We start from the raw sequence: 24,086 nt of genomic DNA on the forward strand, positions 1-24,086 counted from the left end.
ACTGGTTCACATGGCTCCTGTCTTGCTAATAATTTTGTTAGCATCTCTTTCCCTTCATTACCACCTTTCTACTTAAATTACAAGGAATGTCTTTTCTGGACTTTTTAGGCCTGATAGATGCAAAGAGGGACAAAAACAGCCCAGTTAACTGATCATCTCTTCCTCAGTTTCTTATTTGCCTTAGGTGGTTGCCTGTCTATTCCTAAAATAATCTTTTTCCCTCACCCCATGAAAGAAAGAAAAGTATCTCACTTTTCTGTAATGAGCCTAATAGACCTAGTAGCAGGTGCAATAAGCTAATCAGAATTGCACAAACTAGCTTACGGTCAGTGTAATCTCTAATTCATATAAAATGACGCATGATTAGAGCATAATTACTGGCTCTATCCTGAGCGTCTGCTTTGACTTCTTTGTTTTCCCGATTCACCAGTGAATACCCCTGTATCTCACAGAGGTACCTGCTACAGATCTGGTCCCTCTAGCTCTGTGCAGCCCCACAGAGCACCCCACCAGCAATGATTCTTCCTGTCCTAAAGGGACCTGCAGCAGATTGTATTTTCCAACAATGGTCCCAGCAATATTTCCCCAACCTCATGATCTTCAGAGGTTTGTGGGTCTGCCAAGATGTGGACTCTATACTTCCTCTCCCTCTGAACCTGGAGAGATTGGGACTACTCCAACCAAAGGAGTAGAGCAGGCTACTGCCTAGAGCCTGCCAGTGCTTGCTCTCTCCTCTCTCCTTCCTGCCCCTCTCTGTCTCTAACTCTCTCTGCCTCTCTCTTCCCCCTTCTTTCCCTTTTTTCTCCCCTTTCTCCAAGGCTTACCCTCTCAAACCAGCCTCTATGCTGACTCCAGGCCGCAGGGAGAGACCACACACAGATATTCCAACCACTAGCCCTGGCTAAGGCCTCCACTGACACGTGAGCATCCAGATGCCCCAGCGCCCAGCCTTCGCATCTTCCAGCCCTGGCCTCCGGCACTGGGGAGCAGAGGAGCTATGCCCTCTTTGCTCTGTCCAGGTTCCTGACCCAGAAACTCCAGGAGCGTAATGAAGAGCTGCTATACGCGCTGAAGTTCGGGGAAAATGTGTTACACAGCAATAAATAACTGGAACAAAGCCTTCTCTTTTTAACCTTCCTTTACCTTCCTCAGTGCCTCCTCTGACCGTGCAAACATGCCTTTCCCGACTAAGGACCCACCTCTTTCATGGATACTGGTTTCTCGAGGGGTCTGTGGTGGGGAGAAAGGGAGGGGGTGGCCTATAACAACAGACCTGGGAGGTGGCACGGTTCATGGAGAAAACAAAACATACACGTGGAACCAACAGCCCCAGACTTGAGTGTGTCTACTGAGGACTTAATGTTCTCTCTCTAGGCTTCCATGTCCTCATCTGCGAAATGGGTACAAGAATAATGCCTGGCTGTTGCAGGGAGTAGAAGATGAGAGGCTGGGTGAGAGGCACCACACCCTTCCATTGGCAAAGCAACTGAGCCCATGATACAGCACAATAGCCACACTACTCTTATACCCAGCACGGAGCCCAAGGCCTGTACCTAGCTGGTGGTTAGAAAATAGTAAGCCTGTGCTATATTCCAAGCAAAGGGTACTGTCATTTCAAGGCAGTCAGCTACGGTGGTTAGGAACTCAGGTCCCTGGAACCTCTTATGTGGTTTCAAGTTCTGGCTCACTCAAGACTCATTAGCGTCTAACCTTCTTGTTTCCTTACTTGTAAGACAGGGACAGAAAGAGTACCTTCCTCAAGGGTTCGTTCAGAGGAATGGGTGAAACACTGACCAACAGTGGCTAGCAGACAGACGCTGCCAGCTAAGTGGCACCACACGTCACCGCCTTAGGATGCAGGTATAAATCCTGTTGTATGAATGAAGGAACAGAGACTCAGAGAGGCCATGTCACTCACCCAAGCTCAGACAGCCAGTGAGCACGGGGCAGAGGCAGGCTCCAAAGCCTGCCCCACAGCCTTGCACCCAAATCTGAAGCTCTCTGCACCTCGGCATACTGCTTCCCATATGCACACCTAATGGAAAATTGTATTTAACTGGAAGGGGAAAAAACAGTCCAGACATAACGGGGTTATACCTCGGGAGCTTTTTGGGTATCACAGGATGATAAGGCCAATGTCATAAGCCCTGCCTTTCAGCACAGTCAGCTCCTGTGGGTAAAATTAGCTCAGCTCTGCTTCAGTGCCGCCTGGAGCCCCAAGGCAAAACTCACCAGGGCACAGCACAACCTCACCTGACCCCCACTCTCAGGAAGGGTCCCTCATACACCTCATTAGGGCCTGGAATGACTCATTTTGCTCTTCCCCGTCTCTGGCTGCTGAGGTCACCTCTCTGCTATCCAGAAAGGCAGCTTCGAAGGAGAAGTTAACAATGAAAAGGCCAGCTATTGTGCTGCATTCCTTTCCCCCAGAGCTCACAAGCCAGGATCCCAGGATCCGTGCCTGCCTGCCTGCCTGCCTGCCATGCCAGCTGCGTCCCAGGGAAGGAAGCCATGCTGAGTTACATAACCCAGCCCCGGAGCAAACAGCAGGCTCCTCCACAGAGCATTCCAGTGCTGCCCTCCTCACTTCTCTCCGGTGATGAGACATGGGCGGCGGGACAGGCCTATTCAGAACACAGCACACTGACGGTGACCGCAAGGGTCTCCTGTGACTCTCCCTACTGCCCCCAGACTTGAAGGCTAAGTTCAAAAGTCACCTCGGCCAGGACCCTCCCGGCTCCCTTCCCGACCTGACTGGGCTCTCCATCACAACTCCAACAATGCCTTACCTTTATGCATTATTCGCAAGCTTTAACTTGTTCCACTCATTTCTCTTGCCTACTTCAGACTTGAGGATCTACAAACAAAAGGACTAATCCTTGCCCTCAAGGAAATGCCACAAAGTTCAACAAATGGCCTACAATGGAGGAAACGGAGATAGCAGGGGTCAGAGGAGTACTCCAAGCAGAGACAGTGGCAGAGCGAAAAAGGACATTGTAGCTGCCCCGACAGAGGGGTCAGCGGAGCTGAGATCAGACAAGGTAACCACGTGTGTTACGTCAGGGAGGCCACAGAGAAGCTCAGTGATTAGCAAGGCGAGGATGGGCAGCCCACCCACTGCCCCTTTCCACCTCTATCTCTCTGAATGGGGAACCACTGCAGCATTTTCAAAATACTCGCGAGAGTAGACCTGCACCTTTAGAGGATCCCTTGGGAAGAGGTGGGAGAACGGAATGGAGGAGGCTGAGAACTGAGACAGTCCAGTTGAGAACTGTGGAAGTGCACCAGGAGAGAGAGACGCAGAGGGCCTGAGCTGAGGAGGGGCAGCAGGGGACAGCAGGTGTGCGTAGGAGCTGCCGACTCGGGAAGACGTGAGGTGAAAGGTGCAGGGGAGGCGGGGGGCCACCTGAAGGAGGCCAGGACCGGGCAGACTGATAAGATAGAAGGCAGCATCACTCAGCAAGGTGGCGGTGCTCAAGGACACCCTGAGTCTCAGGGAGCTTTAAGGTCGCCAGCTGCAGTGTCCAAAGGTGCACATACATCCATGGGTGTGGAGAGCAGAAGTTCCCATCCACAGATAACCACACGGGAGGCATGAGCAGACAACATGGGAGAGGGCGGAAGACAAGCTCTGCACTGTCTGCACGCAGGGGACGGACGAGAGGAGGGGGAGGAAGAGCCAGCTGCCGGAGAAGCCGGAAGTGAAGCAAGCCCAGGAAGTGAGCATGGTCAACAGGACCACAGAGGCCAAACAGGAGCAGTGCCAGACAGAAGTGAATTCGGTCCCCACAGACCTGGCCAACATCCGGCTTCTATCAGACCAAAGTGGGTTAAGAAGCCAAAACAAGGTGAGGATGCAGAGACAGGAGTGAAGGCAGAAAAGAAAAAGGGGTGGTGGGTAGTCAGAGAAGAGCACGTACACACACACCTTGCTCCCCTACTCGACAACAGGCCTCTAGAATAGCACTAAGAGACATATATTGAGAACCACACGTGCAAGGGTGAATTTCCTAGTGGCAACATTTTTTAAAAGTAAAAAGAGGAACAAAACTGTGGTGTAGTAAGTTCAGCATTCACTATGGTGCCAGCATCCCATACGGGCACCAGTTTGAGACCCAGCTGCTCCGCTTCCCAACCAGCTCCCTGCTAATGAGTCTGGGAAAGTAGTGGAGGATGGTCCAAGTGCTCGGGCCCCTGCACCTATGTGGGAGACCCAGAGGAAGCTCTGGGCTCCCGGCTTCAGATCGGCCTAGCTCTGTCTGTTGTGGCCATTTGGGGAGTGAACCAAAGGTTGGAAGACCTCTCTCTTTCTCTCCCTCTCTCTGTAACTTTGCCTCTCAAGTGAATAAATAAATCTTTAAAAAAAAAAGTAAGAAGAAACAGGACAAAGTAATATAATATTATTTTAACTCAGTATATGCCAAATACCATCCTTTTAAGATATAATGAACATTATAAAATTTACTAATAAGATATCTATTTTTGCACTAAGGCTTTGAAATCTGGCATTTTACACTCCCAGCACATATCAATTCAAAGTACCACATTTTAAATCCTCAACTGCCACATGTCATTCTGACTTAACTTTAATGAGTCAGAGATCAGCATGGGAGCTGGCATGCTGAGTGTGATTTTTCTTTTTTAATAATATGATGAAAAGAATGGGTGGATGGTGGATGGAAGGAAGGAAGGAAGGTCATTTCATTGGGAAATTCAGTGAACTTTCTATGGCTTCGTTCCCTTTGTCAACTACACTTTCAGTTTACAGTCTTGGATTATACTGAGGAAAGCTTTGGCGTAGCTAAATGTCAATAGCATAACTTCCATTCCTTGTAAACTTCCTGTCATCCTTCAAAAATCACAAATCCTGTCCATCTCTTTCAGTCTCTAAAACTCTGTCAAACGCTAGTCAGAACAATTACTAGCCACATAGATAACACGCAAGTCACTTTAGTTCTCTGAGCACCAATTTTCCCTACCATGCAAGAGGTATGTTCAAGTGTAAATACTAGCTGAATGTTGCATGCTGCCCGAGACCCATGTTTTAAAGTCTTGCCTTCATGACAGTAAGAGGGTAGAAACTTAATCCAATTTTGGTGTCGGGAGAAGGGGCCTTTGGGAGGTGACTGGATTGGACGAGGCCACTAGGGTAGAGAGCACATAGATTCAGTCACGCTCACTCTTCTATGTGACGCTCCATGCCACCTCAGCACTCAGCTAGCAGCAACACCCTCAGCACAGGCCTAACCAACGAGGACGCCTGAACCTGACTATGAACCTCCAAATCATGAGCCAAAATAAACCTTTATTCTTGCGAAAGTGAGTTGCCAGAAGTTCTTCCTTAGAGTGATGCAAAGCTCAGGAATACAGAGTCTATAACTCTGGCTCTGTTTATCACATAGGGTCAGTGTAAAACTCAAATGAAATGGCAAAAACAGTCAAGTTCTACACAGAAGTAAGACATAACTTAGATAGATATGATAAATATACAGCATATGGACTTGTATTATAAGCCTCAATCTCATCTACAAGCATATATGTATACAGCTGTTAACAAGAGTACTTTAACTTCCAACATCACTCTACTGCCATTTCACTCCTCAAAAACCACAGAGTGTGTGGTCACTCTGATTTTTCCTAAGCAAATAAACCAGGTTTTCCCTGAGTCATCATACTGCAAGATTTGCAGAACTGAATAAAGCTTGCCTACAAAGTAGAGACTTGAAAGAATCAGGGCAGAGCTTGAGAGAGCCTAGGAGATGCTATGGTGAGGAGTACAAGTGTCTTTCTCCAGAAGAGACACAGATGTCCTGGATTGACTGACTTCACGTACAGCCTAACGTTCAAAACGTTTCCCTACCCCAAACAACTTCCAAAAGCTGAGAGGTAATAATTATTTGGTCTCATCATGCTATTTGCTGTAGCTGATACACAGAAATGTTTGGGGCATCGGAAAAGGTGTGAAGTTGCAGAAGAGAACATGTTAGGGGCACAGGTACTAAACAGAGAGACAAAAATTGAGATACAATGTGTTCCTTTTACTGTCCAGGATCACCACCAACTGACTGGACAAAATAAGCACCTTTCTACCCTCCAGGGATGAGGGCCACTCAGAGAAACATGACCACAGAGCACCCTCATGTTAACAGGGGAGAAACTATCAAAACAACAAGGATAACTGATGGCCCAAAGACAGGGTACAACAGGTGAGTGGCGGAGCTCAGCCTCAAACCCTGCTGGTCAGAGTCCAGATCTCCTGCTCATGCCCTTTATGTGATCACTGATCTTTTTTAAAAGCCAAATTAGGGCCCAGCACTGTGGTGTGGTAGGTTAAGCCACCACCTGCAGTGCCAGCATCCCATATGGGCACTGGTTTGAATCCTGACTGCTCCACTTCTTTTTTTTTAACTTTTATTTAATAAATATAAATTTCCAAGGTACAACTTTTGGATTATAGTGGCTTTTTCCCCCTCATAACCACCCTCCTAACTGCAACCCATCCCATCTCCCAATCCCTCTCCCATCCCATTCTTCATCAAGATTCATTTTCAATTATCTTTATATACAGAAGATCGATTTAGTAAATATTAAGATTTAAACAGTTTGTACCCACACAGAAACACAAATGTAATGTACTGTTTGAGTATTAGTTATACCGTTAATTCACATAGCACAACACATTAAGGACAGAGATCCTACATGGGGAGCAGGTGCACAGTGACTCCCGTTGTTGATTTAACAATTGACACTCTTATTTATGACATCAGTAATCACCCGAGGCTCTTGTCATGAGCTGCCAAGGCTATGGAAGACTCTGGAGTTCACCAACTCCAATCTTATTTAGACAAGGCCATAGTCAAAGTGGAAGTTCCTTCCTCCCTTCAGAGAAAGGTACCTCCTTCTTTGATGGCCCGTTCTCTCCGTTGGGATCTCACTCACAGAGATCTTTCATTTAGGTTATTTTTTTGCCAGAGTGTCTTGGCTTACCATGCCTGAAATACTCTCATGGGCTTTTTACCCAGATATGAATGCCTTAAGGGCTGATTTTGAGGCAAGAGTGCTGTTTAGGACATCTGCCATTCTATGAGTCTGCTATGTATCCCGCTTCCCATGTTGGATAGTTTTCTCCTTTTTAATTCTATCAGTTAGTATCACTAACTATCAGTTAGTATTACTGACTGCTCCACTTCTGATCTAGGTCCCTGATATTGTGCTTAGGAAAGAAGTAGAAGATGGCCCAAGCATTTTCTTGGGCCCCTGCTACCCACGTGGGTGACCCCAAGGAAGCTCCTGGCTCCTGGCTTCAAATCAGTCCAAGTCCAGCCATTACAGCCATTTGGGGAATGAACCAGCAGATAGAGGACCTCTCTCTCTGTCTCTGCTTCTCTCTCTCTCTCTCTCTGTAACTCTACATTTCAAATTAATACATAAATCTTTTAAAAAGTAAAAGTCAAATTAAAACTTACCCACCAGTGGACTCAGCCAAATAGAACTCCTGATTCACAGATTACACAGTGTAACACTAGGAAAAATTTTACAAAGATCAATTCATCTGCAAGTGCCCTGTAACCCAAACTTGGTTCTACTAGCAAAACAAAAACTACTCTTGCACTTGGTATTTCTCAGCCACACATTTTCCACAGCCAGTGAGAAGCAGGCACCACCACTAGCCTCCACAAGACCACACGTGTAATGTGCCACCATCTCTATGCCTGTTCACTTGTGCCCTCACCTGCTGGGCCCTTATGAAAAACCAGAACGCACTGACAAGTCCCATCACGTAAAGGGCAGCAGAAGACAGAGCCAGCTTAGGACACTGATGTTGTGTTGTCGTGCTTGTTGTTCAACACACACATACAGGCCAGTGAGGCAATTCTCTACACGCTAGACAGATATTAATTCATCTAACCTTCCCAAAAATCCAACCACGCCATGAAGTAGCGACTATTACCATAATTCTCATTTTCCTGATAAGAGAGCTGCGGCACAGACAGAGAGCTAGACAGCGGCGGAGCTGGGAACTGAATCCAGACAGCGCGGCTCCAGGCCTGCTGTTCTTCCCACACATGCTATGTTGTGTCTCAGTTGGCTTTGGTTCTTTCCCCTTGTTTTCACTGTTGGAGGCGGGGGTTCCCAGAACACCAACTTATTAAGGTATGGAAAGAAACAGGAAGGGCTCACAACCAACACAGCAGGTCAGCACATTCACTCCTCAAAGACCAGACGCAGGTGAGGCCAAATCTTCAGCAGGGACCATGCTATTGATTTTCTCTGAGAAAGCTCTGTCACAAGATCAGAAATATGCAGCGTCCATGTGAGCAGTAATATTCTCTCTGTCATCACTGGGAGGTTGTGTCCCACGAGGGAAAGTCAAGGCAGAGGGTCAGGGGACAGCAAGGAGCCACCAGCTCCCACCAGGAATGGTCTGGCTGAAGGCACAGGAAAGGCCTGAGACAGAGGCTCCCTCTTCTCTGAGTGTGGCCAATTCTTGCAGCAAGATTTCTTGCCCCATTTGGAGAAGAGGATACTGACACCTCCAGCGTTTGTTACAAGTTACACTTCTGTGCTAAAAGAGGACCCAGTTGCTTGTGGATGTCCCTGCACATTCATGGAACAGGGAGGCAGCCTGGTCTAGGACGTCACAGTCAGAAAACCTAGAGCCCAGATCCTGTTTCCTGCCACTGCCACTGTGAGGCTTTGTGCAAGTCACTGAAGCATCTGCAAACCTCTGGCCTACTTCTCAGCCTCCCTGAGCAGGGGATGCCAGAACTTAGTCTGAGGGGTCGTTTTTTTTTTTTCCTCCAAGTTACCTTGGACATGGGACACAATCCAAAATCAGAGTCATGGATATGCAGAGTGGAAGCCCAGGCCAACAGATATATAATCCTCTTATTTTCTAGATATGAAGTCTGTGTTCCAGAGTCTGAGAAGTAGCTTAGACAAAAATAACCCCTCCCCTGCCAAATCCTCAAAGATCACAAATAATGGCATAGCCCCAATTATATTCTAGAAAAAAGTCCTGGTCTTCCCACCACTTTTGCTCATCTCAGAAATTGTCCTTATGTCTCAGAGTCTAAATTCTCCCTGATCTCATTCCAGGGACATGTTTTCTCTTTCATTAAATGTTCTCTATCTCTCTGTGTGATGAAAAACTCCTCTTATTCCCTTCCCTATCAAGTACAGTTTACACAGAGAGAAATAAAATTGCTAACATTCTAAATTTAAAGATGTGGTAGAAGAGAATGGGCAAAGCTGCCACCTGCAGACACCAGCATCCCACATGGGCACCGGTTCATGTTCCAGCTGCTCTACTTCCGATCCAGTTCCCTGGTAGCAGCCTGGGAAAAACAGCAGAAGATGGCCCAACTGCTGCCCCCCACACCCACACCCACATGGGAGACTCAGATGAAGCTCCTGGATCCTGGCTTCGACCTGGCCCAGGCCTGGCCATTGCAGCCATCTGGGGAATGCAACAGCGGGTGTATGATTTTTCTCTCTCTGTCTCTCCCTCTATGTAGCTCTGACATTCAAATCAATAAATAAATCTTAAAAAAAAAAAAAATAAATAAACAGAACCATGACCTAGAAGCAGGGAGGTGTGGCACCTAGACTTGGTTCTGCCATTAACTGTTTAACTGTGTGTACGACCTTGAGTGAGTCCTTCTTCCTCCTAGGCCCAATTTTTCTCATATTAAAACAGGACTGTTGGACCACATTCTCTCCAAGCTGTGATATTCTGGATGTATGTGTTTCATCATCACCTCCCAAACAATATTATCACCCACTAAGCCAAACTATGAGATTGTGAGTCATTAAACTCGGAATTTTTTCATAGTACATTGGGTATATAAACTTTAGTGTGTGATCAGTGTTCATCAATGAACTGCTTTTTTCAAAGACAAAGATCTCATTGTTGTGTAATTATGCCATGTAGAATTTCACAATTAACCACAGACTGATAAAGCTTAGGAATGCAATGCTGTAGAGTGACAATGATACAATAAGACGGCCTCTTCAATATATCAAAACTTATGCTTCCCATGATTTCTTCACAATAGTCCATTTGGCCTAATAACCTGCCATTCCTGAAATCGCTTCCTTATATCCCATGTGCAGAAGCAGTGATCGATCTTTTAGAATATTCTCAGTATCACACCTCTTTGATTTTTAAGAACGAGTATAATTTTTCCAAAATCCACCAAGGTTGATGATCCAGTTGGGAGTAATCCTGCAGAGTAATATTATACCAAGAAAATATATAAAAAAAAAAGATTTGGGGAGATAAGGGCATCGTGAGCCTAAGTCATGCAGTGTTGGCTGACTCCAGACTCCTTTGAATGTGAGACTCAGCAGACTTCTAGGCAGTACCAGGTTTGCAGTAAGTCACAACCTATCTCCCTAAAGCTGCAAGAAAACTAAATGTGCATTTTTAGAAGCTGCACTCATTTTCCAGTTCCTACCCAAAAAAAAAAAAAAAAAAGAATTTGCTTAATTAGAAATATCAGGTGATCCCTTCTAAAAACCCAACACAAATGTAATCATTTGCAACACATGCGTCCTCAAAGATGATAGCTCTCAGTTTTATTTCTCTACTAAGCACTCTAAATAAATAAATTAACGCACAAGACTATATACACAGAAAATGTTTATAGTGTCTATAAGAGGAGATAATTGGCAACAACCCCTATTTAACAATTGGTAAATGGCTAAGTTTTAACAGTATTATCTCCATACTATGGAGAGTTAATTAATATGAGAATTAATTAATATGAGAATTAATTAATTAATTAGTTAATATGAGAATTATTAAGTAATGAGAATTATAAAGTAATCTGGAAATGTTTGAGTATTTAGTGAAAAACAAAGAAAAGGCAATCAAAACTGCCTAGTACAAATGAGTATAAGAAAAGATTAGTGGACAATATTTTAGTAGCATTTCTCCTTTAGATATTGCCGATGACAAACAGCCAATGACATGACTCAGGGGCTCCAGAGAAACTCCTCATTGGAGCCTGGAAATATCAGAAACAATGACAGGGACACGGGGATCAACAAAAGGAGGCTGCACAGGCAGTCAGAGCCCAAATATGGAGAAATGGTTCAAAATAAGAGAAAACACTGAAGAAATATAAACAAGAAAATGAATAGACTTCAAACAGACAAGAGAGCCATTAGAAAGACCAAAGACATACAGGATGTGACAAAAATGCTTAATTTTCTTCCAAGCCAGGAAACTCATTGTGGAAATAAAACAAGTAAAAGCTTGGGAAGATTTTGAGCAATTACAGGAATTTTAAAGACCTATTTTATTTCACAGCTAAGGGAACTTTCAGTCTCCTGTGAGTGGCTTAAAGGTAGTGACACTAAATCAGGAAATAAAACCACAGCACATGATTTAGACCTGTGTTGAACAATATTTACCTAGAAATCATAATGTCAATGCTATTGATTGTTGTCTACTTTGTAAACCAGCCATGGTCAGCACAGAAAACTTAGCCATAGTTTTAGTTTTAGGTACAAAACTACGTATACTTGCATGTGTGGAGGTGCAAAAAAGAACCTAACACAAAACCTCAAACATCACCAATAAGTTGCAAGGTAAAAAGTACAGAGGCAAAGTACATGGAAGCCCCAACATCTTCACCTTACAAATGGTGGGTGAGGTGATACCATCAGAGGCCAATAAGGCAAGAAATGGAGATTTCTGCATATTATGTAACCAACAAAGAGAATAAAGCTGCTGATATAACCATCAAAAGCTGGGCTAGGGAAGGAAAGCATCAATGGGGCACAAATAAACTAACCCCAGTCTATCATCAAAGAAAGTCCATGGGCAAATCTCAAGCTATGCCTCAACGACCGAAGAAAGAAGCATATTATTTCAAGACAGGACAGTAATTCCCACAAGAGCTAAAAACAGAACTTGGTTACAAGTGGCTGATTGTTGAGAATGGGACTAGGGTGGGAAGAGATGGGACAAGAACCCCTTGTTTTATATAAACACATCTGAATTATTTTATTTTTACTATGAGCATGTATGGCAGCATCTCTTAAATTTTGCTTTAAATGGGACAGGCATTTGGCCTGGCAGTTAAGTCCAGAATCAGCATTCTACATCAGAGGGCCTGGGTTTGATTTCCAGCTTCATCTCCTGATTCCAGCTTCTTCCTAACACATATCCTCAGGTGCAGCACGTGATGGCTCAAGTAACTGAGTCCCTGCCACTGATGGGGGAGACCTGTGTTGAATTCTGGGCTCCTGGCCCAGTTCCAGCTGTTGAAGGCATTTGGAGAGTGAACCAGGAGATGGCATCTCTCTCTCTCTCTTTTTTTTAAGATTTTTATTTATTTATTTGACAGGTAGAGTTACAGACAGTGAGAGAGAGAGACAGAAAGAAAGGTCTTCCTTCCGTTGGTTCACTCCCCAAATGGCTGCAACGGCAGGAGCTGTGCCGATCCGAAGCCAGAAGCCAGGTGCTTCTTCTTGGTCTTCCATGTGGAAGCAGGGGCCCAAGCACTTGAGCCATCCTCCACTGCACTCCCGGGCCACAGCAGAGAGCTGGACTGGAAGAGGAGCAACCGGGACTAGAACCCAGTGCCCATATGGGATGCCAGCGCTGCAGGTGGAGGATTAAACTAGTGTGCCAACGTGCCGCCCCTCCCCCCTGCCTCTGTATGAGTGTGTTTGCCTCTCAAATAATGTTTTTTAATTAAAAAAATGAATGAATAGCTGCAAATAGCATGATCCAGAGGTCATAGAAGTCAAATGTGAAGGGGCTTTTGTGGGGAAATGTTATAAAATGTCATTCTCCTGGAGATCACTGAAGGTACAAGGTCCCCTTGAGTGGCCTCACCTATGTTAAGAGCTTCCTTCCTCCCCTTCTCTTCCCAAGCTCGCTCCTAACACCCCCTACACAGTGGTGAGCACTCGATGCCCTTGAACACCCTTCCCTGGCTCCCAAATAAAATGCAGCCCCTCAAGAAAACTCAAAAATGCAAAGAATCCTTGAGGAAACCCCAAATCAACGGACAGCCTGGCTGTGCAGTGCTGTGGCCCAGAAGCACAGCAGGCCGGGTGATCCGAGCTATATTTAGCAGCTTCTGGGCAGACAAGAAGCCCCGTTCCCTGGAAAGGAGGTAATTAAATGAGGCAGATTGAGGCCCGAGGTGGTTCAAGAACTGTGGCTTCCAGCTATGCCAACCTGCACCCTGAACCTGGAAAGGGGACCTGCAGGCCTGGGCGCTCCATTTCTAAGACGCCTTTCCTTCTCCTCCCAGCCATCGTCCCAATCACCCCCATCACTTTTTTCAGTCACTTAAGGCCTGTTTAGGATGCACCTGCTATGGGCCCAGCATCATGCTCAGCACTCTGGGAGACGAATCAGACCCAAATGTGAGCAGCGGGAGCTGACAGGTGAGAGGGGAATACACAGGGCTACAACAGCACAGGATCAAACTGGAACCTAGTCAGAAGGGGGATCACCACCAGGCGGCATGCCTCGGCACAGCACCACAGAGACCACACAGAGGTTTGACCTGAACAAATGAAACCGATTCGGCCGTGTGAGGGAAAGGTGCTTTTCCTGAACACAGAGAGTCCATGAGCCAAAGCTCTATGAGGGCAAACTGTGGGGTACACAGATGGTGGTAAAGAAGCCCCACACCCATGAACCCCGGTTCTTGGGTGCCTCCGGGAGCCAGCACAGACCCTCCTGATCCAGCAAGAACATTCTGTACACCACCATCCCTGCTGCTTTGTAAAAGAACCTGCATCCCGGAAAACCACCTTTCTCAGGGTCACGGAATTATCATACTTTGCAGGGCACTAAAGCCCAAGCCCTTTCCCCCTTTGCCACCAAAAGGGGTGGAAAGGAGGACATCTATGCAAACAAGAGCTAAGAACTCAGGACCAGAGCCCAGGGCACACAGTTGTTGGGGCTCAGCGCAGCAGTCTCGGGGACTTCCTGCTTAGGAAATTCCAGAATCTCACACTGCACCTGTGCCCGTGTCGAACAGTTGCCTTCCTAACATCCAACAGCTGCGCTGTCACCCGCTCATCATCCAGAGCCTTGCAAACCTGCCCACTGACACCATTCACCTTGGCATACACAGCTCCCCCTTCCAGGGAGGCCCTGCCCCACCTGTCCTCCCAGCTAATGCCTACTCATCTTCAGCGGTCAGCTCTGTTCACGCCAGCCAGTCACCAGCTGCAAATGCCCATGGAATCGGAGAAGACACACACACACACCCCGCCCCCGCTCTTTCTGTAGGCTCCTACAGGACGCCGTCTAACGGAGCCCTAGGAAGATTAAAAGCGGCCCAGGAACTTCACTTGACGACTCAGTGCCACACTCCTACAACCTAAGGAGGGCCACACAGCCTTCTAAGGCCAGTCTTAAAAAACGAATTTGCCTGCTCTTTGAACTCACTGCTCTTATAAGGTCCCAAGGCATCGAGCTGTCGGCACTTCCCACACGCTGGCTCTGGAGAGTGTAATATCTTTCAATAGGCATGTGTTAGCCCACCCCTGCAGGACAGGGGGTACCTGTGCATCACCCCGGGGCCCAACAGGCTTTCAGAAACTCTAACAGCAGAGCTGCCAGGACCGGAAGAAGACTGTACAAAATACTGGAGCAGATCCCCAATGCCTTATCTATTCATTTTTACCTATGTAGATTTTATTGTTCAATGACTGGCTCATCCAAATAGACCGACAACATCTTAACTCTGAGGAACTGGAATCCCAGAGGAATCACAGTGACCAGTAAGTCTACCTCCTGGGACCGCACAACTGCACAGAGCCCACTCCAGTTTTTGACGGACTGTTACGAAGCGTCCTCACACACTGAGCTCAGTCTGTCTCTGTGGGCTCTTGGGTCAAGCTCCAAGGAGTGGCAGGAGATCGGGGCTGGGCACAGAATCAGCTGGAGAAGTGGAGGACACCACGTTTCAGATCGTGGATTTTCAAACCAAGCAGAACTGGGTTCACATCCCAACGCGCCGCTCAGAAGAAGTCCCCGAAGCTCCCCACGCCTCTCCCTCGTGGCAGTTACAGGATGAAGGGAAATGATGCAGGCAGAGTGCCCGGCACAGTGAGCACTCGATAAGTGGCAGCTATCACGGCAATTAGTTCTATTCCTGTTTCCCATTCCGGCCTGCCACGTAATCAGAGTGCTAATCACACCCTTGCCCTCTCCATGAGGTCTGCTCCCCACTCCATATCAGGTCTTTGCAAAGCCTCCCTTGTCGTTCCATTCCGTTTGCCACTGGCTGGGCACGACCAGAAGCAAGAAGCTGCCCAGGGCTCCCATTAAAATTCCTGACTCTGAGGGGACTGTGAAAAGCAAAGTGAGAACAGAGCTGCTTTGGCTCCTAGGTCGTTAAGGATGCTGCCCAAGACTCTGCAAAGGTGAAGGGGTACACAGGAGGCCACAGCAGCTGCCTGGGGCCCTAGGAGGTGCAGACATGGCTCAAGACTTTCCAATCGTGGCCCTAAACGAGGCTTCAGGAAGGAGGGCAAAAGTGGAGAGGAATAAGGAAGAACAGTGCATGACTTGGCGTCCACCCCGTGCACCCCGGCTGCCAGAACTCACGGCTTTTGAGATGTCAGGCTCAGAGTTCCAAGGACAAGGGTACACCCTCTTCACCCAGTTCTACTTCCAGCCAAGACTGCAGGCTGGCAAGCAGCTCAGGTGGTGGAAAGTGTGTCCTCAGACACTCGAGACCTAGCCCCAACTTTGCTAGGAAAATCTGTGTGACCTTGGGAGACTCTGCACACTCTCCTGGCCTCCCTCTTCTCACCTGTACAATAGGATGCTGGCCTGGACCACTGGTTCTTGGACCAATGATGCCCAACAGAAACACCTGGGGCAATTTTTCCTAAGTACTCAAGACCAGGCTTGTATCTCAGAGACTCTGATGCAGGGTCGGAATGGAAGCAGGGAATGTATGTAAAATTCACTGGCTGATTCTGATGGTTAAGGATCACTGGCCTTGAAGATCACTATGTACCCTTTGGCCAAGACCATCATGCTTCACTCTTGGATGAATGTGGGTAAAGAGCCTGGCAGAAGGCCTGGCACACAGCAGGTGCTAATTAAACACTCGCTGCTTCCATCACATCCACCCCCCAACGAAAAGCAATGGGCAAGATGGTAGCAGATGCCACATGTGAAACACATTGCCACCTCCCAGTCTGACCCTGAATTAGTGAATGACCCATAGTCCACTCACATGAGGCATCTACCAATAGAAAGAATGGGGCGGGGATCCCTATAAATAAGGAGATGCCGAACAGCGCAGAGGGCAGCTCTGAAGTAATGCTCCCCAAATTGGACTGTGTGGTCCAATCACTTGAGGAACATGTCAAGATGCAGATTCTTGGGGGGAGCTGCGAGTCTACATTTTGACACAGGTGACACAGGTGCTGCTGGCCCAGGAAGCCGCTCGAGTCACAAGCGCTGAACACGGGCATTTAGAAGGGGAAAAGCTGCAGCCTAAGGCAACCTTTCCACAGACTAAGCAACTCCTAAGTAGCCCACGTGGAAGGTGCTGGGGCTACAAAGACAAAGATGAGTAGGGCTAGCAAAACAGACATCTCTGCAACTCTTCACAATACAGCCTGTTTTAAAGTCCTTATCAGGGACATGGCCAAGGTGCCATGGCATCCCATTAGGAAACCATTAAGTATGTTCATATTTGGAAAGCATACACCGGAAAAGCATGCAGTAAAATGAAGTCATAACACTGCAGAGGAAGACAGTTACAAGAGTATGGACAAAAGGCCAGTGTTGGGGTGCCACAGCTTAAGCTGCCCCTGGCAACACTGACACCCTGTATCAGAGGCCATGATTCCTGGCTGCTCCACTTCTGATCCAGCTCCCTGCTAATGCTCCTGGAAAGGGTGATTGCCCAAGTGCTTGGGCCCCTTCCACCCACATGTGAGACCCAAGTGATGCTTCTGGCTCTTGGCTTCAGCCTGGCTCAGCTCCTGCCTTTGCAACATTCAGGGAGTGACCCAGCAAACAGAAGATCTCCCTCTCTGTCACTCTGTGTATCAAATAAATGAAATAACATCTCTAGAAATAAGTATGTACAGGAGAGCCCAACTTGTACAAACTATGTGGAACCTACCAGCCAAGAACAGTTTTTATAGTTTTAAAAGAATCTGAAAAAGAGGATAAGGAGAAGGTAGAAGAGGAACAGAAATATATGAGACTGCGGGTTGCCTGCAAAACCTAAAATACATACTATCTAATCCTTTACAGAAAATGTATGCCAATCCCTGGCATAAAAAGATAGGCAGACAGATGCAATTATACACCAGATCCCTCGTAGGTTACTGCAAGTGCCTGCAAGTAGATTTTATTTTCTTCTCTCTGCTTTCTCATTTGCTCCTAACTTTCTTCAATGACCACAAATCAGTCTTGAAATTAAGGATGAAAAAAGTTCCCACTTTTTGTGCAAGCAATTTCCCATCCTAGTAATTTATCTTAGCAAATAATCACAAGCACAGACGAAGAATTTGAAAACCTGATCTTCTTCACAGAGTTACTTGCAATAAGGAACAAAGAGAATGATGGTAGTTTCTTAAGGTGGAAGAAAAACAGGCATCAGAAATGATTCCATGCAAGAATTCTTGATTCCACCCAAAGGTGCTCATGCCTGTTGTCTGGCAAGGTGGCAAGATACAACACGGTACAGACAGTAAGATTCAAAGTTAGAATAACGCAAAAGCACAAAAAAAAAAAAAAAAAGAAATGAAAGTAACTATTTGAGAAACAATATTAAAAACATAAACTGAGCTTGTGTCTAAATGGTGGATTTATGAAGATCCCCATGTTCTTGTTATGCATTTCTGTATTTGGGGAATGCTTTATTACAAGCATGACAGAAAAATATGCATGTAATAAAGTTTGGGTTTGTTTTTTGCCTTCAATTCTTCCTGAGAGAGTGAGAAAAGATTGGAGAAGGGGGAGACATCTACACTGCACTTGGAGGGACGAGCAGGCACTGACCAGACAGAAAGACAGGGAAGAGCCCTGAAGCCAGCCGGAGAGCATGTGCTGAGAGACACAAGCATGCTGGGCAGCCATGTGACAGACGGTGTGACAGTCACACAGTAGGGTAGCTGAAGCATAGTGGGACCCGCAGTGGGGTTTAGGAGAAAATCCTAAAATCCAAGGCAAGGTCAGATGATGGTGGGATTTGAGCTACAGGCCACTGGGGATGGTGGGTGAGCAGGTGAGAGGCCGGCTAGGAAGCCAAGGGAGAAATGTTTTCCCAGCCACTCTTGCTCAAAATCTGGGAACATGGGAGCCTCTGGGCAGCAGGGCAGGAAGAGAACCAGGAGCTAAGTGTCTTCCACTCATTTCCACTCACTCAGCGCTGCTGCTTCATTTTCTCCCAACAAGGCTGTGCATATATTTGCATCTGGAAATAAAAGGCATTGGCAAATCAAATCAACACATTCTTATTGCCCAAGTGTCACCCAAGGGCCATTCTGATTTCCTCCAAGAAGCAGATTCAACCAACCCCCTACGCTGCTTCACAGACGCCAGACCAAGAGCAAGGCCTGCAGGTGCCTCTGTCCATCCAATAGACCCACGCAGGACGAGGGGTGGAGGAGGACGAAGGGGAAGTTCTCAGTCAGCGTGAGATCACTGATGCAGGTGAGGCAGGGCCAGGAGGCCACGACCGAGCGGGCAATGCGTGATTGCCGACGGACGGCCCTGAAGCTCACTTCATGGCCAGATTCCTGGCAGGGTAAGAAACGGGGTTCCAGTAAACCAAGAAGAATGCTGCTGGCAGGAGACACTGGGACCTCTCAAGAGGGCTTTAAATGGAAATCTGAGAGCAAGAAGAGAAACTGGACGTGCAGAAAATGCATTGAGCAAACAACTGTGTCCCAGATCTGGACGCCCCAAAGGGGAGGGGCTCTGGAACCACAGGGAAGCCAAGGAAGAGAAGGTCTGGACAACGCTCCAAGGCCTCAGGTGCCCAAGGGGCTACAGCTGGAAATGAATGCAACAGCAGAAGGCAGAGCCAGGCTGCCCATCTGAGGGACATGCCTGAGCCAGACAGATGCTCCACTATGGAGACTGGAGGCAACACAGAAGAAAGCCACCACGGAAGAAGCAAAGCCTTAGGGCATGGGGAGAACTGTGCCCATGTAGGCCTCAGATCAAGGCTTCCTAAGACTGACTCTCTCTCTCTCTCTCTCTCTCTCTCTCTCCATCTTGGTGGGCCACAACATCTGGATGCCCACATCTGCTGATGGCTTCGGCACAGCCCCATTTGGGTTTATATGTCTGCTTCCCGTGTAGTGCACTACCTCCTGGATGGCCCGAATAACACTTTTTTCACAGTCCCTGGAATGGCGAACAACAAATATGTAGTCAACAAGCACCCTTCACTTCTGCACAAGTTGGGTGTGAATCTCTTTTTGCAAGAGGTAGAACATCTGGCACACCCGTTGGCAGGCCAACAGTGTGACCCAGAGTCCAGGGAACCCTGGAAGTAACCGACCGCTAGGGGTTAACTGCAACCAAGGAAGGGCATCTTGACACAGCAGGCAGAAGACAGACGCGGGGAGAAGGCGACGTCCTGAATTGTGAACAAGGGGAGACCCCAAGACCTCAGCAAAGCGCACGATGGCCAGTGACCAGCAAGGTACCGAGAGAGCAAAGAGCTGAATGGAGAAATACGGGCCATCAGCCTACACCAGGTTCAGCATGTGGAGGGGGACCTGGGAAGGAATGTTGCTTGGGGACTAACCTGCAGCTGCCGTGCGGTGCTCTCCCCAGGCCACACTTCCCAGCATGCGCCACTCGCCCCACCTGCGCAATGAACTGAATCTGTGGGGCCCCTGGAAACACTGCTGGCTGTGAAGGGACTCCTGCAAACTCCGGGGGCTCGGCCACAGCCCTGACACCCTGCCCCAGTGAGACACACAACAGCCTTGGCCCTCTCGTGGCTGGGAAGGAGGGTGCTGCGGTGTCAGGGCTAGCAGTGCCAAAAGCCACATGGAGAGGAAGGTGAATAAAGACCGCAGCAGCAGCCGGGCTTGGTGCCACTCTCAGGGGCTCTTGAACACAACACACTCCTGCACAGTCACCTCCTCCCGCAGCCACCCACCGAGTCCTCCCCCGGAAGACTTCCCAGAATGCCCTGAGCAGCTCCATCTCCATTCTTGCCTAGCTTTTTAGGGCTGCCCTGTTCCTGACCACTGTGTGTATACTTCTCTGGTATTTTATAACCACAAATGCCTTCTCACAGACAAGTTCTTTCATCCTTAATCCAGACCCAATAATGTCACCATAATCACCCTCATCGCTCCAGCTTGATAGATAAGGAAGCTGAGGCTTATGTCTTATCTTTATCTTCCCCAGGATTACCCAATTTCCAGGCAGGCCTTTCCCAGCTCCTAACCCAATCACAAAAGCCACAGCAGGAGCTGGCGCTGCGGCATAGTGGGTAAAGCCATTGCCTGCAGTACTGGTATCCCATATGGGTGCCAGTTAGAGTCCTTGCTGCTCCACTTCCGATCCAGCTCTCTGCTATGGCCTGGAAAAGCACTAAAGATGGCCCAAGTCCTTGGGCCCCTGCATCCACATGGGAGACCCAGAGGAAGCTCCAGGCTCCTGGCTTCAGATTGGCACAGCTCTGGCCACTGCAGTCATCTGCAGAGTAAACCAGCAGATGGAAGACCTCTCTCTCTCATCTTCTGCCTCTCTGTAACTCTGCCTTTCAAATAAATAAATAAATCTTTAAAAAAAAAGAAGTTTCTACCCATTAAAAAAAAAAGACACAGCAATCACGTCCAGCACCTGTCTAATCGAATCTCTGATACTAAATTAACTCTGTAATAAGCAAGGTGCCATGGTCAATCCTGGGTTCTAACCCCTGTGCCATCTGCCACCTACCCATGCTGGTGTAGGGAGCAGAAGCACAAATGTGCCTCGAGCTCCAGTCCACAGCAGGTGTCATTATCCTAGCCAGATTCCCCCACAGCTCGCCAAGTGGTATCCACTTCTGGCTTCCACCTGCACCTCCCTCTGTGCCGCGGGACAAGATTCTGCTCCTCTCTGAGCTGGCCCACCCATTCAGCCTTCCCTGGGTCACCCCAGCCCTGCTGAGCCCACACACAGAGCCTTGTACCACCCAGCTCCTCCAGGCCCTTCTCAGCAGGTTAATTCCCTGGCAGTCTGAAACTTGGCACCTGGTACACACACCTTCCAATTCCATCTTCCTATTGCTTAGGCTAAGTCTACTCACTTTGAACTACAGCTCAGAGAAACCAAGTAACTTGTCCAAGACCACACAGCCTGTCGGTGATCCCAACTTTGCTAAGTCACGACTTGAGTTTGTCCCACTAGATCCCAACTGTCTCTCTCTTTCAGGCCACTTACACAAAATGGGGTGGGAACCATGACTTCTTCTCTTTAGTAACAACTGGAATAGCAGCTGACGTTCACAGTGTACGCACTGAGGGTCATGTACTTGCGCACAGCTCTCCCTGCAGCCCTATGGGGCGAGAATGTCCTCGTTTTCTGATGAGAAATGAAAAAGTAATTGCTCAGCGTCTGACAAGCGGAAACCCTTGGTTTCAGACCACCACAGTGCTACACCACCTCCAGTCCAAATGCAATTCCGAGTGCACAGCAGTGGCCAATACATGTGGATTAACTGAATATAAAAAAAAAAAAAAATTAGAGGGAGCCAGATGAGCGGCCCTGAAAGATAAGTCAGACAAAGCAGAAATCCAGCTATCACTCTGAAGTAGAACTCAACATACTGCCTGCTGGTAATTGCTGCTAGCAGTGCAACAAGCCCTGTTCTTGACTCTAGCTCACTGGCCAGCTTGTGTAACCCTAGGCAGGTCTTTCTCACCTATCTCAGAGTCTCATTTCCCCAATTAAAAAAAAAAAAAAAAGGCCCAGCAGGTGCAGTGGATCAGTGGTTCTGGGAGCTTGCTGCACATGTAAATTCAGGGCTCTACCTGCCCTGCTGCGTCAAACTCTCTGGGATGCCACCAGCAAACCCTCTGGGAGGACTGGGACACAGAACCACTGAGACCAATCATCTCTGTGCTCCTTTCAGCCCCACCGCCCTGAGAAGCTTGGGCTTCCTCAGCTCCACATCAGCAAACTCCTCCCAGGGCTGCCCCCTCTGACTCGGATCTGGCAGGAACTACAGTCATGTACTCGTGTCTCACGCCTCCTCCTGTGATTAATCAAAAGGCCCCAAGACACAGACAGTTTACTCCACTGCACTTCTTTTTTCCATTTACCACCTCAGCGGCATGCATTCTGTCGTTAGATTGAAAAAGAAAAGCCAAATCGTGAATCAGGAGGGCCAGCCACCGGCATCGTGGCATCCTGGAACTATCTTTTCAAAACCAAACAGGGAAGTGTGTTTATCCCCAGAGGCAAGTCACGAAGAACTGCCATATCATCAGGGCAACAGGGTGTTTCTGAGTGCCCTGATCTCTCGTGGGTACCAAGTCAGCTGCAGGGTGCAGCGAGCGGTTGCCTGATCCACCAGAAATGCTTGTAGCCAAGACAAACCACTTCTTCCTGGAGGTCAGGAGAACAAACAGTGCCGGTAAACCTTGTAAGTATGACAACACATCCCAGACAGCACCATTTTCTCTATGCAGGACATCCACTATCCTGCTGCAACCCTCAAATAGCGTCTAAGACTCTACTGAGGAATGTTAAGAACGAATGGGCACCTTTTTGGGGCTCATGTTGGATGATGCAGCCATGAGCAATGGAAAACCCTCCTCTACAGGACTATTATTTAGCACCTGTCCGTCCATCCAGCCGTTCAACAAATGTTCACTCTATGTCTGCCAAATGCCAGGGAGGAATAAATTTCCTAAAGGAGTTAAAAGCCCAACCCGAGATAGGCACATTGATAACAGCAATGGAAGGCAGAAAGCGCTCGGTGCCAATGCAAGCGGAACAGATAGAGGGCCACGGGAGGTCGTAAGAGGAAGTGATCATTTCCTGCTTTGGAAAGGTGAGTGAGTGGAAATCAAGCCCTGCTTCATGGAGGAGGTGGCATTAATATGCTGGACCTGGAAGACCAATTTGGAAACAGGCAGGTGATGATGGCAAGGAAGGGCACTCAAGACAGAAAAACCTGGAGTGACCGTGAGAGTGAGGAGATGGAGAGGAGGTTCCAAAACTCACTTGGCCCCATTTGGTAAGACCATAAATGGAGGGGCAAGAAGGAGACGCCGAGGGTTCCTGGGCTCCACCACTGCCTTTACCGCCCTCAGCTACTTCACCCAGCTCCCCGCCGGAGCTGCCCGCTCTCCCCCCATCTCTCTTGGCGCTGAGAACGGAGCTGTGCACCTGCTGCTGCATCCGGCTTCCCAGCTCCTGAGCCTTCTCCAGTGTCTCCTCCATGCGTTCCTGCCGGTGACGGTGCCTGCTGCAGGCTTCATTGTACTTACTATGCCATGTCTTTACACTACTGTTTTCGGTAATTTATAAAACACATACTGCCCACGAGTTTGTATTTTTAATTCCTGTAAGAAGTTTTAGGATCTAATTTGTGTGGAAGTCAGACTGCAACATAATGTTGTATTGTATGATAAAAGCCTCCAAGAATAAAAACAGACAGTATATCCTGCTTATCAGAAGCTCAAACTTTGGTTCCACTCCTGAGTATCACAGATTTCTTTACGAATAGCTGTTCTTCGTTTCACATCAACGTGTCCCCATCTTCTTGAAGTAGGTTCTTAAGGCCACGGTTTCCCAATCTTCAAGACTTCTTTATTCAAACATTTATTGAGAGCCTGCTAAGTTCTGGGCTGTGCTAAAAGTGAGCATCTTGGTTCACATAAGCTTCAGAAGGAAAACTGTGCTATTTTGTGAGAGCTAAGTCCTAATGAGGAATCACTGATTGCAGGACCCATTTTACAGGTAAGAAAAGCTGAGGAAAGTAACAGAAGTCCCTAAATGCAAACCCTGATTGCGGCCCGTGCATCATTTAACAAAAGGAATGGAACCTTTGGGACCTCCTCTGGGCTTCCAGCTTCTCCTAGCATTGTCATTTCAGTTTTGGGAGCTGTCT

The 24,086-nt window shown here is 47.8% G+C and overlaps 1 protein-coding gene across 17 annotated transcripts in view; it reads right to left on the minus strand.

The window, feature by feature from the left end:
* Positions 1–24,086, minus strand: part of LPP (LIM domain containing preferred translocation partner in lipoma) — a 727,525-nt gene that overhangs the window by 685,569 nt on the left and 17,870 nt on the right. For 5 of the 17 annotated variants that reach the window (XM_070072376.1, XM_070072378.1, XM_070072372.1 and 2 more), the window contains exon 2: positions 7,467–7,522. The exons of 10 other annotated variants lie outside the window; for them this stretch is intronic. The gene's annotated coding sequence lies outside the window, so the exon portion shown is untranslated. The remainder of the gene's footprint in view (positions 1–7,466; positions 7,523–24,086) is intronic. 2 more of the 17 variants (XM_070072374.1, XM_070072375.1) reach the window with 1 other exon arrangement.

Source organism: Oryctolagus cuniculus, chromosome 4, assembly GCF_964237555.1.
Source record: "Oryctolagus cuniculus chromosome 4, mOryCun1.1, whole genome shotgun sequence".
In the NCBI taxonomy this organism is placed as follows: domain Eukaryota; kingdom Metazoa; phylum Chordata; class Mammalia; order Lagomorpha; family Leporidae; genus Oryctolagus; species Oryctolagus cuniculus.